General features: G+C 40.3%; 1 long non-coding RNA gene across 1 annotated transcript in view; it reads right to left on the bottom strand.

Moving 5' to 3' along the window:
* Nucleotides 1–12,205: 12,205 nt before the first annotated feature.
* LOC111263079 (uncharacterized) overlaps nt 12,206–16,030 on the bottom strand; it is an 8,206-nt gene continuing 4,381 nt past the window's right edge. The window contains exon 3 of the long non-coding RNA XR_002682011.2: nt 12,206–12,877. This is a non-coding gene — a long non-coding RNA (uncharacterized LOC111263079). The remainder of the gene's footprint in view (nt 12,878–16,030) is intronic.

The following is a 16,030-nucleotide window of genomic DNA, read 5'->3' on the forward strand; positions in this document are numbered from 1 at the left end:
TTATCCGCACTTGAATGTGGGGGGGGGGGGGTAGGTGAGGGATGCACGGTGGATATTACATGTAGACCGCGGAAACTATAATAGTTAGCAAATCTATCTACTGACGCTAATTATCTCGAACGTTAAATGTCGACGCCCTCGCTAATGCAACAAAAACAAAAGAAAACTAGTTTCGCAATTGTACTTTCCATAGGTGTTGTAAGATTTCGATTTATTTTCGATTCGTACTTATTTCCCTTTCCAGGCGGATGGCACAATAAAGCTAATTAACACTAGATAAAAGAGAAGATTTAAATATTGTACGCAGCATCGGTAGTAGGACACGTTCACATTATACAGTGTGACGACACTTTAATGTATTACCCCGTCACTTTGAAAACATAAATACACGTATAAAATAGAGCAGCTTTGTGAGATGTGCTGGTCTCCTGATAACGATAATGGTTCACAGACGTGATCAGGGATCTGCCATTGTACCATGGCTATCTAGGTAGTTTGCTTGATGCAAACTGATAACTACCATTGATTGTCATTACATAGCGCGAAACGCTAAAGAAGTATCGGAACTGATAATCCCTTATCAATAGGCAGCGAGCCCCAGAATTGTAAATGGACGACCCCACATAGAAACAATAGACTGTCATCTATGCAATATCGCTTCGGACATTACATGGTTGAAGTTTCCATTGATAGACACTCAGACGCTTGGGGCATTGATAGATGACTAATCCTCAAAAATGCTAACTAATTAAAGTCTTTTATTAGACTCACCAATTTTCTGACGGCATAAATGTTTGCTTCCTACCAATGCTTACTATTGACGCTGATAGCCGTGTTGAATGAAACTCTGAAAATAATAAAAACCGTGCTGAACCGCGTACGAGTATTAGGAATTAGTCATCGATTTGTTTGAGTCAATGAGCCTTCTTGAATTCATTGCGTGCGCGTGTTCTTTCGCTTTCTATCCATGCTTCCTCCTGTGTTAATGCGGCATTGTGAGACGTGTTTGAAATCTGAAGTGCTGAGTAGTACACGAGAAACGTGGTCTGTGTAAAAATGCAGACCAGATGAGGGTATGCTGGCAGTAACAAGGTGAGATTCGTCGCTTTTACAAGTACCGCATAGTCCCTAGCCGCTTGATGGCAATCCCGCTGAGTCACTGAGATCCTTGTTGCCAGATCAGTGTTCTATGGGACGTCTCTAACACATTGAAACGAAGGACAGCGGGTGCTGATCACTTGAAACTAAGCAATGGAAGCTGCAGCAAAAAAATAAATACCTATTCTATTACTTTTTATATATTACAGATTTACTTGGGTTATGTTAACCCAGTAGCATTGGAACCATAGCATGGTCGGAAATAATTGCTTTCTTTTTTTTTATCTTCCAACACTTATGTATCGAACATGTCGAACGCATGATTTCCCAAAGTCGAAGCCGCACGCCTTACGCGGATAAATACATCTCGAACGATCCTATAAGTTTTTGATGTGTTATTTTAGTTCGAGTCTCTGATATTTAAAACAAGATATTTTCAAAATGTAAGTTTTTCTAGTTTAACTTCATTATATCTCGTCCGCGATCCTAACGGTTAAGGGGGTAGAATTTACACGGCACATAGATAACCATCACTTACTTTGCATGACATTTACACTTATCAAAACACAAACATTGTACAGAGGCCGATTAACCGATTTACTTATTGTTACGCTGGGAAACAGAATAAATTTATTTGTCGTTACTTCCCAGTTGTTTCAAATCTACTGACCTGTCTAGTTGTTCTATTGGACTTTACTGCTACCACTGAACATAAACACATAAATGGTCGGCGAGAGATTTTGGAAATTGTATTTGTTGTGAGGAGGTCATATAAACTTCCTACAGACAGATGCCTTTCAAAAACGAGAATTCAATGAAAAACGTAATATTATTAAGATGCCAATTTACGAACGATATTGTATCATATATATTATTAAAATTTCTATTGGAAATCTATTGGCTGTACATGTGAAAAAGCAGGGTGTTTCCTATTAGTTTTTAGTAAGTTGGCCAAATGGCTGCTTGTGGGCTTTTCCTGCCTTGTCTTTCCCTGAACCCGAGGAATACACTATAAAACCAACTTATATAATAATCTGCTACTAAAATCTAGCATTTGAAACTAGCCGGTCCTTGGTTGGGCAATTAATTACCTTGCCACGACGGAAGTTCAACAGTCAACCGTTGCAATAAAGCACATACTTCCATTTGATTTAGTCTGTTAATACTCTTTGATTTTATTGTATTGTGTAATTATCACTAAAAAATCACTTGAGATTGAAGTTGGGCCTCTTATATTACTCAGTTACAGCTATGTTGTCGGTGTTGCAATACGTGTAACCTATCTCGCACCCACTTTGCCAGTTCCTTCTGCTGTTACTACTGTTCTTGCTTAGCAAAATCAAAGGACCTGCTGCTACCTGTTTTCGCTTTCGGCCTTTGTTGTCCTGCACACTCAGCGTGGTTTTCTGATAGTATGTCATCTGGTGTTCGGGTCTAACGTGGCCCGACCAAAGATCGATGGGTTATTATTGAACCTCGCAGGGCTTCTCTCCAGGCTTATTCTCTCACAGCAGGACTTCTCCAGTTAGCACGACTCCTGAACTTCCTTGCTCCACGCTGCCTTGGCCAGGTGACTGGGCGGATGTCTAGCTTTCCCATCATAGTCGTCGTCTTTGAGCTTGTCTAGGCTTAACAGCGCAGAGGGGCAGCAGGCAAGCTGAGGCTGTCGTTCGTCCAGGCCTAATGCGGCTGCTGCCGCTGTCGCTACCTGATTCAGCGTGATACCATTCGACTCTTTCGAGTATTACTACATGGACCTACGGCTAGTCATTACCTGGCTGCTTCTGATCTTCCCTATCTTCTCTTCGTCGTACTTTGGTATCAGAACGAAAATACATTTCTTCCTTTATGCCTATCCATCGGACTGGATGCGATATCGGTCCGCACTACTGAGCGGAAGTCTGCAAGTGTTACACTTTATGCCTAATGAGGATTGTTCTTGGATCGTAGTAAACGCATGCAAGTGGGCAATCTCTTACTAACCCGTACTCCTCGTACATACGTTAGCGTGTGTTCATCGCCGTTGTACTTTCGCTTCACAGTGCCATGTTCGCATAAGTAAATGCTAACGAATGTGACTAGGAGATCTGAATGCCGTCGACAGGCGACACGAATCAGTCAGCGCCTTCCATAAAGTTAGAGACATCAAGGCGTCAACTGCTAGCTCTAGGTGACTGGTTCGCCTGTGGAGAAGGTGGCACGCGCCACATGACCCGTGTGAGTAACGTTTCTTTCTTTAGTCGATTCGTTAGCGTGGCTAAGGGCGTGCAGTGTTATTGAAGCTTCTTATGAAGGGGGCCTCAGAGGGGCATAATGCAACGAAACAAACACCTCGCAGTATAAGAGAGAGGTGCAGATTAGAGCAGGCGACGAGTGCTATGGGAATTTACCAGAGCGCTGAAAGTTGAATTAGGTTTGGCAAACCATGGACGGAGATACCCACCTACCCTAGCTCCTTACTATAACCAGTCAAATCACTCTTGGATGGTGATGAATAGACTTTCGTACAAGAGAAATATAAGAGGAACAGCATAATTTAGAAAATGGGTAAATCAGCTACACGTCTCCATAACATGTCGCGTGCAAATATTTCCTAGTTTTACGGTAAAAGTCAGGTAGCAGAGGCTGTCCAATTTGGCTAGATTCCAGATATTAAAATTAATTGATTTAGACCTTAATACATCTCAAGTTTTGGAATTGTAAGTTTTAAATTCCACTGATCACTGGTTATAACGAAAGGTTATGATTTTTCGCTAAATTTTTTCAAATGACCTTAGTTCTAAATGTCAGTTCATCTGATGCCTTGATTCGCGTTAATATCGTTGCGATCCTCAACCTTCACTAGATTGGTTTTAACCGAGTCAGGACTAACTGGTCTTCGGCGAGGACATTAGCGCAGCGTGCCAATGTAGAAGAGTTATAGAAGTGCAAATTTTAATTTATTAAAGCCGAAGCCTCAGTGAAGGTCGTAATAGATGATTCTCATTTAGAATAAGATCACTATGCCACAAATTGTCCGCATATCTCGAAGCTGACGTTAAATCACTGAAAGGCCACGGACGAGCTTATAAAATACTTTACAGTTATTGATATAAGTCCTTGAACTAATAGTTCAAACAAAATATGTAAAATAGTTTTGTATAGGGCAGAATGGAAAAATTTGCAACGAAGCGGCTGTAACCAGTCCTATGTCTGACACAAATATTCTGCATGGGAAATTAGCTAGCGGCTCTCTGTCTGTTTTCCAATAGCGGGTAGACACCTACTTTCCATCAAGTACGCGTGTCCATTGAATTGGGCCTGTGTTTACGTGTTCTTGAGCCAGCACATCGCTCCATGACATACACGTATAGTAAGCACCCAGAAGATAATCGTTGTGATCCAGCTTTTAGTTCGATAGAAATAATCGTTTTGTTATTTCGACTCAATTACCTTAATGCACAAGATTCGTCCACGCACGAAAAAGACTAAAGAAGCATTGTTATCTTAAGATGTATCAGTTTTCAATGGTTTGTTTCAACTAGGTTAGGTTTCAGTAAGTGTAAGGTCTGTTTCAAATATCATACCTATTTGCTTTAAGGTTGAGGCTTCAAAAACATGCAAGCAAAGCGTTCACAATGAAAAAACGCTATCAATCAAATGGCATGAAAGATTTTTTTTGTAGTGACTAAAGTGCACCATCACGACGATGCACGACCACACAAGAACGATATTTAACTTAACAGGAAACATTTGCATGGTGTAAACCAATCGCACTGGAAGGCATAGGAACGTATAGGTGCAACAAAGTTGTTATACGAAATACTGCTTGTTTGGCGAGCGCCCAAATTCTGATGTCTCCTGATCCAAGTTGGTATCCTGATATCCGTTAATATGTTTCCTTGTGTATATTTGTCTAGAATATTATGAGTCTGTGTTGAGTAACCACGCTCTTTATTTAGAAGAGTTCTCTCTGCCTTCGTGAGGGGCAGGGGGGCAATTTATTTCCAATGTTAGTCCTGTTTTCCTGACAGAAAGCGTGTTCAATAAACGAACATGTTATCGTGTAAGAGGATATTTTTTAGTTTTTTAAACCGACTCTACGTTAGGTTTTACGTATCATACAATACCTGTAATGCTTAGCAATATTATTAGTTTCGACTGGACTTGATGAGAATAGAGGATCCTGATAAGGGTTGGTACATCCTCAACAGCAGTTCTAGTGGCAACTGGAAGTCGACTCCACCAGAGAAAAAAAAAGGGCAACAGTAACGCCAATGATTGGCCATATCGATTTGATCTGGAAAGATTCGTGAGCCAGAATTATTGTACTTGAAAAATATTCCCAGTCAGAGAGCAACGACGTTTCAGTGGCCACGATTGACACAGCGTGCGCAAAGATCAACTTTAAAACGACGTTTTGCGTGTATGAAAAATTTTTTTGCCCATCTCTTCTAGGAAATCTGGGCGACACTCTTAGGTATCTCTATTTCGTACCTCTGTAAAGAGACATCGATGTTATTTTGACTCGATCGTATCCAATTCAAGTGGACGTTGTCCGATAGGCGCTCTCCTTTACAGTTCGCTCTAAAGAGATTTGATCGCTGCAACTTCATCGATTGTGAAGTTCAGCCGCTGCTCTGAAAGCTCTCGGTTTATCCGCAACCGAATGCTTCTATCCAGATGCAACCGCAAATTTGCCCCGTACAAGGGGCTGTGTTAGCATCGTCAATCAGGAAAAAATGATGGTATGGAGATAAAGTCTCAGCGCATTTCTGTGATGAGAATACTCATGGAGGACAATTCATCGTAATATAACGTTAGTTTTCGTTGGCCGGCCGTTCCATATACAATATGAGTTTAATAAACCAAAACAAGTCTCCATGTATAACAGCCAACTCCGTTCCGCTGACGTTACGTATGGCTTTATCGACTGGAAATTATCAAACCAGAAATGATGACCTAGCGCATATGGTTATATGCAGTGTTTCCGTACTTTGCTATTCAATATGCTTGCCGGATAGATATATGCAGTAATGTTTAGTATGTCATCAGGAGAATGCGATATCTCCAAAAAAGTAAGATGTCAGATACCGTTTTTATAAACATATAATGATTAATAATCACGTTCGTGACTGGGCAAATATTAAGTTCAACAGCTATTTTATCTGGCTTGTTAAGCTGGAACGGCTAGCAAATACCTTTAAAATATGCTGCTACGTTCAAACGTACATACGAGGAATAGGGGGCTGCGTCTGGAGTCCTGAAACAACGTCATAAACGAATATTTCTTCATACTATTTTTCGAGTTGCTCTCAACTGCTTTGGAAATTCTTCTAGGAAGTGGCTACTGGCGATTCATAAGACTTAGCAGTTCTACGAATGGAATCGTTATTTGAGATAAGTTGAATTTTTTAGATTGATCTTCGCATAGATGAAACTGTACACGGATTCATTATCATACCGGAAGAAAATGCTTTTCTTAATTATGCCACGACACTTTTCAAACAGTAAAGCTCTGGGGCTGAACATAGACCGGCACCACAATCGTTTGATTTGGCAATAAAGCGTCTGACAAAAAATAGCGGTCGCAATTCCTTCGGTCGGCTTTCCTTTTATCATCACTTGCTGGCGTTCATCGCTCTAGCGCGTGCTCCGTTGTTCTGATAAATTCAGCTATGGAGCTGCCTAAAAATAGATAGCGCCATTTTTGGTAAAATATATGGTAGAATATTCCCATTCCAAAAACATATTGGGTATTCTAAAATAACTGTGCAACTTATAAGCAATAACTTTTACAGGCCTAGTTTCAGTAAGTTACATTATTCTACTTATACAGAGTTTGTAGCTAAGCTCTGGTCTTTCTGTGTCAATGAGTGTATGTATATAAATGTACGACGTCTGAGCTCAACAATTATCATTGATTGCTTTCTGTCGTTATTCCCTTTGTCCGCGTTCATATACAAAGTTATATAAACTTCATGCACTACTACCAACGGTAAATTTCTAACTCTCACATGCAAAACAGACGAACTACGCGATACTTTGCGTTTTTTTTTTCCTTTTTGGCCAAGCGACAATGGCGATACTTACGATTGTATGAAGCCTACAGAAGGCTTTAGCCAATAAAGCTCTTTGAACCACTGACTCAATCACTGCTGGCCTGGCGTACTACGTCTTGCCACCTACATTTTCTCGCAATAAACGTTAAACCAGCTGCTCTTGAAGGAACGGAAAATGTGATAAAAAATCTTTCAAATAATCTCCAACGAGTAAAAGCGCTAACATTAACGATAAGCGTTGGTTAGGGCGGCTGACTAAATTGGCTTTATTTTGATTCGCGTTTTTCTTTACCCCACCGATCAAACTTTCCCTCAATTTTTTCCATTATTTTTATCATTTTAAGTTCTTGTTACCAATCGTGCCCGCCTATTTTGGATTGTGCTCCGTCTGTTTGCTGTGCATAAGTTTGCGCACGTTTTCGTTGATCGCCTGACAAACTCTTCTGTGACTTTTGTACGCGTCAGCCAGTAGCTGCAGTTGGCATTGCCATAATAGAAGTTGGAGTAAATGATCTATGCGAATTGAATGCTGAAGGATCACATGGCCGATATAAGGACGCATAACAACAGGACTTAGTAAAGCCAATGGAATATCTAACAGAAGAGATTACGTTGAAGTCACCGCACCGTACGAAGTAGTGACTTTTTGCCTTTGTCGTCATCGTTGATATTCTTGCCGATAGTGGTTCTGAAATCTATTGAGATAACTCCAAATCAAGTGTTTTTTTTTTTTTCAAATTCTGAGTATTTCTGTCTATATTTCGACCGAAAATGACTGGAGAAATTTCCACACCACGCTAAATGATCCGTGATTCAAGTTCCATAGCACCAATCAACTTGAAAAAATAAATTTGTATTATTTTATATATATACGAATCTATGATCCATGATCCTCGAAAGAATTAAAATTTTTTTTCTTGCTCACTTTTGATTCTAATTGTAAGTAGTTACTGCGCATAGAATGGCAAGACCCACTATATCGATAGCGAGATATTTTTGATAATTTATTTTATCGGTAAACAACTATAATAAAGTTTAGTTTGTTTCTATAAATTGTATGTCAGTTAAATACCGAATTATATTGAGTCAGCTGTTGCTCATCTCTCGTTCAATGGTGTACGGCCGAGCAACATTGGAACGAAGTCCCTTTTCGCTGGCTGTCTCTAACTAACCCGATGATTAACAATAACTCATTTCTCTAAGCCCGTTGTTTAATTTTAAGCGAAGCAAAACACTTGATAAGTATCTATAGTATATTTTATCTAAACTTTTATAAGGCTGAAACTGTTTTGATTTTATCTAGTAGTGTCATTTCTATCATAGTGTTACATCTAGTAGTTTCTTTCATTCCAAAAAAAAAGTGCGTGCCAAAATAACTTTCTACACTTTTTGCTGTTTACCCGCTAATTTAGAGGATGGTGTGACTTGTGTGGCACAAATTAAGATACGTAGCGTCGATAACCTTATATATTTCCATTTATGCAATCGTTGATGCTTCTGATCGATTAAAACACATTCGCAGACTACGTTGTGTGATCTCTGAAAATTTAGAAATTATTTTAGCAAACATTCTAAAAAAAAAAAAAAAACTCTGAACTCTATTAGCAAATAAAACATATTCATTTTAAACAGAGACGTTAGATTGCTTGGTAGTTTACTCAGTAGCTTGTATTGGAGCTTTACAGCGCTTACTACGTAGCATACGGTAACCGTGATCGCTATATTATTCATTTAACATAAGATAAGCAGTCCTTGAAGATTGGATGTATTCGAATTAGACAGAAGCATTTTCATTGTACCCCTCTATAGTTTTCTTGTCAAAAATATAGGGTGCTCATTCCCCAGTGACGCACGAGTAAGGTAAAGATAAGCAATTATCAGGCGTTTAAAACTTCTGTCTGCGCAACGTCGTATCGTCAAGCGCAATGGGTAGAATAATTCCAAAGATGAAATACTGCCCCGAGTTGATTTACCTAACGGGGAGAGACTCTAGTGGATCCACGTATCGATCATCAAAATCACAATTTCCACGTCTCCCCTTTACGCCTAACTTATATTGTGTACGGGTTAATATTATTTTGACAAACGCGTCTATGTCTGCTTAAACAAAACTGGCCAGCAACGCAACAGTGTTTTTCTTAAGTTGAGGTCGCACACGGATCGCTAAAACAGGGCTACAAATAGGATCGCATTCATGCCGCCTGGCTAAAACAGTTGCTTAATGGAGGTCGTTTATATTGAGGTGCCGCTACTCCTGCGGTTGCTGCTGTTCCTTTTCAGTACCATAGAAAACTATTCTTTTGTACAATATTTATTATGCATTGCTTTAGATTGGCTTTCCTCATTCCGTTCACGATACCTCATGACGAAACCACCTTCGACGATTCGATGGTGTCAGCCATTGAATAGATAAACGCACAGACAAATAGACAGACACCGTCTGCAGATAGTAATGGAAAAGTAAACCCCTTTTTCTAGTCAGGTGATATCTTTTTTACGCTTTTTTGTATTATTGTATTTTTTTTACAATAGCACACATTTCCCCTCCGTGCACCCCACCACCCCCCCGCCCTGATCACGCCAACTCTAGCATCAAACGGCGTGTTCAATGAACACAAGCATATGATATGGGAGGTATATCTCTTAATGGTTTCGCTTGTGCGTAACTTGAAGGTTCGATGTACTATATCGTCGGGTATTTTTACTCGTAGTGCGCTTTGCGGCTGTTATGTATTGGGTACTTGTTGTTGTTGGGTGCTAGGTTTCACTGGTGCTTTCGGTGTGTGTACGATCGATTTGTCGTGAATGAATCGTTTCTCATCTTAGAAAGGCCGTATGTGGGCTAGCACTATCCGATTTGTCAAACGTCAATTTGATAGCGAAGGCAATCAAGATGAACACGCTCATCAGGAGGCCATCGATCCAATTCAATCCATTGACATATTCTCATTCATTGACTGATAATTGTTTGTTATTGCTATTGCTGTGTGTTTAACATGTTAGCGTAACGACTAATAAGAACCATTTCTGCTACGTAATCGAAAAAATCGAGGAGTGATTATTTGAAATGAGATAGCGTACGATTTCATAGTCGCTTAAAGCCAGTTCAAAATTGACGTCATGGTCTCTCGATGGGTGCGTGTTCTTCGTATGTATCCCTCTTGCTTTTCCTTCTTCGTTTAATTAAGCTGCAAAGTTCCTTGACAGGATATTGGAAAGCTCGAATATAATGTGCAAGCCCAAAGGAGTAGGTTGATTAAACACACGTAAGTTTTCGTGAGCAAGGCCTCTCTTCTTTTTCCAAGTTCTGTTCGTATTTGTATACGACAACTAACTGCGGCTGACAACTTGCCGCCCAGTATGCCGCAGTAGATCAATTCAGTTACTGAGTTTAGTCAGCAAAGTAGGCAAAACATAGACAAAAGTGTTAGGTCGTCTATTGTAAAGCAAATCAGAAGAACACCAAAGGGGGAGTGAACCCATTGTATTAACTTGTAGTACCGCAAGAAAGCGGAAGACAATTGCAGAAGCTTCACGCTCTGTCAGACGGTGGCCGCCTCCGTTAAGGATTTCAATGTGGTGATGTGTCGTAAGCGAGAACGGCAGCTGGCGTAGCAGCAAAAGCAGCGCGGACACAGTGTCTAGTGAACTATTGCGCTATACCACCGTAGTGCACGCCTCTGACCAGAGAAAGAAATGACTAGCGGTGGGTCATCCTCTGAACACAATAGACAAAGTCAAACTCATTCAAACTAGTCAAAACTTGTATTACTACTGACGAAGACCAGGGGACACGAGGAGACGCAACGGTGATTACGTCCTGCTAGCCGTCGTCGAAGACAGAATTGGCACAGAGCAAGGATATAAAGAGACGGCATAAGTCAACGACAATTCGAACAAAAACGACACTAGTCGCACAGTCAGAATGACAAACAATTGAAGTCGGAGAACAGAAGTCCGTGGCTAGCCTCACTGATTGATGCATTGACTGATGATGGCTGCTGAGCGGCAGCTGATAACTACAGCAGCCGTACATTGAATCAGTTAGAAAATCGATCAGAAAATAGCTATCATATGACATTCACACTGAAACTGAATATAGATTTGCGAAAAACGTTAGAAAATTAGACGCCATGAAGATTACAATTAGGGTTTCAGTTCCCACATGTTTGTTATATATCGTTGTTGTCACATTTACGACAATATACCATATTCCGAGATAATGATAGAATGCTTTGCTAATACCTTTCATGTTTTTGAAACAGTACCATTTTATTTATAAACCTGGATGAACACTGCATAACTAGATACAGTCAACTATCATAGTACCTGTGCATATTTCGATTGGTCCTAAAGGAAGGAACCTAAAAATCGAAAGGACGTAGTATTCCGATATAGGTTTCCATAAATTATCCAAAGTCAAATTGTCGTAGGTAGAATCATTGGGGAGCTACCCACCAAGAAGATCGGTAGCGCACCGATACATCGACAGCAGTAATCAGCAGAAGCCACTTCAGTTTACCGATGCCCCAATATGCACTGGGTAACGTAACAATGCTAGATTCTAAAGTGCCTTATCGCAAGCTTTGATTTCATATCAAACATATTGTAAGCCATCTATGTCTAAACGAACTATTACGTGACATGTCGGATTTTTTTAGGATCCATGGAATTAGATTACGAAGATAATACGAAAACAAATCAGTCCAATACAAGTGAACATAATTAGACTAATTATAATCTGAGCAACAAAATGCAGTAAATCGATATAATTTTTGTTATGTGTTAACTTGGCAACATGGCCGTTACATTATGCGACAAAACATCAGTCGTAATATTAAGCTTCAGGGTATATGTGGCTTCGAAATTCTGGTATCATGACTTAGTTCTGTTTTCACTACTTTAAAACAACCGCCGAGGCTGTCACCCATCGCGCTAAAGATTGCGATAGTTTTTTTTCTTTAACTTACTTTCAAATAAGTTATTGCTTGTCTAAAGTTCTGCGGAGTGCGTGTTGCATGTCTTCCCTGTGGTTAAAAATTAGATAATAATAGACGACGCTACGATTCTGAACGTAAGGATTAATAATGTTCTTTTTTATTATTCAAGCGCTTAATTTCATTTTATTCGAATCCCTCAAGAGATTGGAAGATAACACATGTTTAGAATTAGCGGAATGATTTGAATACGCTTAATTTTTGCCATTACTAGGACACCTAGATATATATGTCGGCACAGTTAAGAAAAATGTGTTCTTCTACCAACTTTTTACTTATTTAAACGACAGGGATCAGATCATCAATTATAACTTCAGTAGGGCGCTTGTTTTTTTTTTTTTTTTTTACAACAAGCAAGTAGATGTCCAGTTAGAACAATAGGAAACTTTAAGTTGGACAAATTGTAATGATTGTCTATACACTATCAAACTATTAAATAAATGTCCAGGACCTAAAATCCCAAATGAAGCATATTTCGATCTACGACTAGCTTTGCTCATCATGATTTCCGTAAATGTTTTAACTTTTTTCCCGAAAAACGACATCTCTTTGCAGCAGCTCCACTGTGTGCATATCCAGTAGCAAGTCCTTTCCGGGGGTAGTCGTGACAGTGAATAATAATACAGAGGGCATGTAGATGACTCACTTGGCCGGCATGCGCGGGCTACATAAACGCTAGTGCCGTTTTCCAGCTATGAAATGATGTGCGCTGAATGATGCTGATGTGGCTTCGGCCAGGAGCTACAAATAACAAAAAAGCTCAATAGGTGTTTTGTAAAAATAAGCATAGGTGAAATAATGCGCATTTGGTTGCATCCCCCTAAGCAGAACACCCTGTCTGCTGCTACCAAAAGAGTTTCTGCTGACGCAGTATCGCTGGCGGCCTCATCTTCCACATTGCAATACAGAATACCTACGTCATATCGGTTTTAAAAAAACTTGTCGTAAAGGCAATTTTTGACTGCGGCAGCATAAAGCCTTATTGCAAATGTTTTTGCAATCAGGCATTACTTATTTCCAACTCTGAAAACAAAATGATAATTTTAACTTCTTTCTTAGCAACACAATGTGCGGAAGCGCAGCTTTTGTCACTGAAAAGACCGTAGCGAAATGGCCTATTGGCTACTAAGTGAATCATTTAAAAATAGTGCTAGCAAGATTCAGCAAATATAAACCGTGCTACAATTATACTTGTACAACCCAGATGGTCTTCAGGCTCATAGCCAAGGTGCAACCTGAAGATCTTGAACGGCTAAATACCTGTTTGATCGTACCACAACGGTTCGGCGTTTTTTCCGATTACCTTCTCGTCCCTCATAAATTACTTCTCGAAAATGAAGTTGCGTCAAAAGATGCCACACGATGCGCCACACAACTGTGCCCCCTTTCCTCGCAGGGTGGGAAAAGGAATCTCAATGCAATACGATATCCTCTAACAGGACTCCATGAAGCCGGAGCAAGGGCTTGGGAGTTTACGGAACAAGAAAACCGTTCGTCCAGGTAGCGTCTGCAGCGACCACCTCAAATACGTTATCGTTCTGGCGCCGTGTTAGGCAACGCTATACAATAAATGTTTTCATACTAATACACTCCTAGCCCAGTAGAGAGCTGTTTTCCTCTTAGTGATCCTTAAAAGAAGGGGCGATCCAATTGCGCCGTCATCATGGTAAGGGGTAGCGATGAAAAATGTTTGTTATAAGCCGCTCTTCGGCTTGCTGACTGAGAGGTTGGAGAGACAGCTATTTAGAAAGCGCCCTCCCAAAGGAACAAGATGTGTCTCGAAAGGGACGTTTTACAAAAACCGCGCGCAAGATTCTAACGGCCGATGTCAAGAGAGGGCAGGCCATGCTGCACAATCTGCTATACGTAGAGTCTGTGGACTTAAAGCAGCCTCCGACTGGGCGCCTAGGGACAGAATTATGCTCAGGCTAGTCGAAGTGAGTGTCTCTATGAATGTGCTCAGGCTTCTCGCTGTGATTCTACAGTTGAATAGAATAATCATCAACGACGGCGTCGCTGAACTTCCGTCACTCATACAGAGAACCGGCCTGGCTCAGGGAGATAACCTAAGCCCACTCTTATTCTCATCTTGTTGAACGACCTCCTTGATCAAACAAAAGAAGGAAGGAGCTCAGTCGAAGTCATGGGGTTGCTGTTCTCCATGAATGGCAGAAGTTTCATTACGCACGTCACCGAAAGATGCAAGAAAGCATTGTTGGCCACACGGGCGATGAAATCGCCTCATCGTTTATCCCTCATAGCCGCTCGTGGCTTTTTCGATCTCAAAGTAGCTCTAATCGCAACGTATGGGACACGCGTCATTTGGGAGGATTTTACAGTGAAGAACCTCAGACAATTAAATCTCGCCTAAGCTTCCTTCCCCAGAAAAGCACTGGAAGTACATAATAGGGACCTCAAGTATTTTTTTTACCCGACTCGTCACTGCTGTTCGAGGACCTACGTCGTCGCTCTGAGTTTCCGGCAACGTAAGTCCTCAAAACAAAATTCAACAACTGGAAGCGAAAATTCACGAAAATTTATGGCAAGTTCTCTACTTCAGGTGCGACGAAAGGTAACGAGTGAAAAAAAGACAAACCGGGTGAACATACATGTCATCACTTTGTGGTGCATGAATTCTACTGTATACTTTGCAAAGTCAGATTTCCACAAGTTTGACATACATGTAAGTACTCCAGGTGCAGGGGAAATTGTGATAGATATCGCGCCGCATCTTTAGGATATCTGGCAAATCTTTCAAATTAATTTTATAACCTTAGCAAAACTCATATAACGCAAACCGTCTTGAATGGTTTTATAGGTCTTAATATATTTGATATTGGAACTTTGTATTGTTGATTTGTACTTAAGTTTTTGGCTGCTACCAACAAAGGTGAAAGAATAATATTTGATTGATCTGTCTTCAAATGATAAATTTAATTTACTACTTTTGTGTATTGGCGAAACATAGTTTTTTATAATTAAATTTTTGCTCTTAGTCCCTTGCTATATCAATGTTGTCCTAAGGCGTGTTTCTATTATTGGGCCTATAACTGGATCAAAAGCGGCGACAATTTTTCCTATGTGCGATACCTAGAAGATGAAAACGTGCGCAAAGTAAACATCCATAAACGAATAAAAAGGCTAAACTATGCACTCCTATGTCTGGTGTGAGTCAATTGGAAAAGTCCAGAAACACTTATGATTATTTCTCTGCAATGGGTGTTTAAGCAGGCTGTGGGCTATAGGCTTGTGTCACGTGGGTGACCGGTTGCTCACACGAAGTCCTGTTCTTTTAGAGACCGATCCGACATCCAGTGATCAGGTTCAGGGATCTAAGATAATGAAACCTAGTAATTAGGTCGAGAGCTGAGTGTTCCTTCTTGTTATTGGAGATGCCAGGCAGTTTATCTCTTGTTCTATTGTAATGCATATGAAATCGCGCAGGCACTTGCTGATTGCTACCAACAATGTCCCTTCGATGCCCACCCTGTATTGATAATCCGTGGCGGACGTGACATGCACGAGCTAGCGAGACTCTACACGTCGGCTCGGTATTTAAAAATTAATTAAGTAAATTCTATTGACTAATACTGTATAACATGTATTCCGGCGCTACAAACCACGACATAATTATTAACAAATTATACAAAAAAAAAACGCCAAGTCTGTCTTTTTAACTGTTGTTCTTAATCGACTTTACAAGCGGAAGAAACGGTCGAATAGCTTTGGAGCGCTTTTCCTCACACACACACACACACACACACACACACACACACACACACACACACGTGTACATGCAGACACCCACACGGGGAAAGAGAAGCAGCGTCCTCCGACCGTTTTCTCACGTCAGTTTATAATATATATATAATCGTACTTATAAAAATATTATAA

This window comes from Varroa jacobsoni, unplaced genomic scaffold (genome assembly GCF_002532875.2).
Source record: "Varroa jacobsoni isolate VJ856 unplaced genomic scaffold, vjacob_1.0 scaffold_731, whole genome shotgun sequence".
NCBI lineage: Eukaryota > Metazoa > Arthropoda > Arachnida > Mesostigmata > Varroidae > Varroa > Varroa jacobsoni.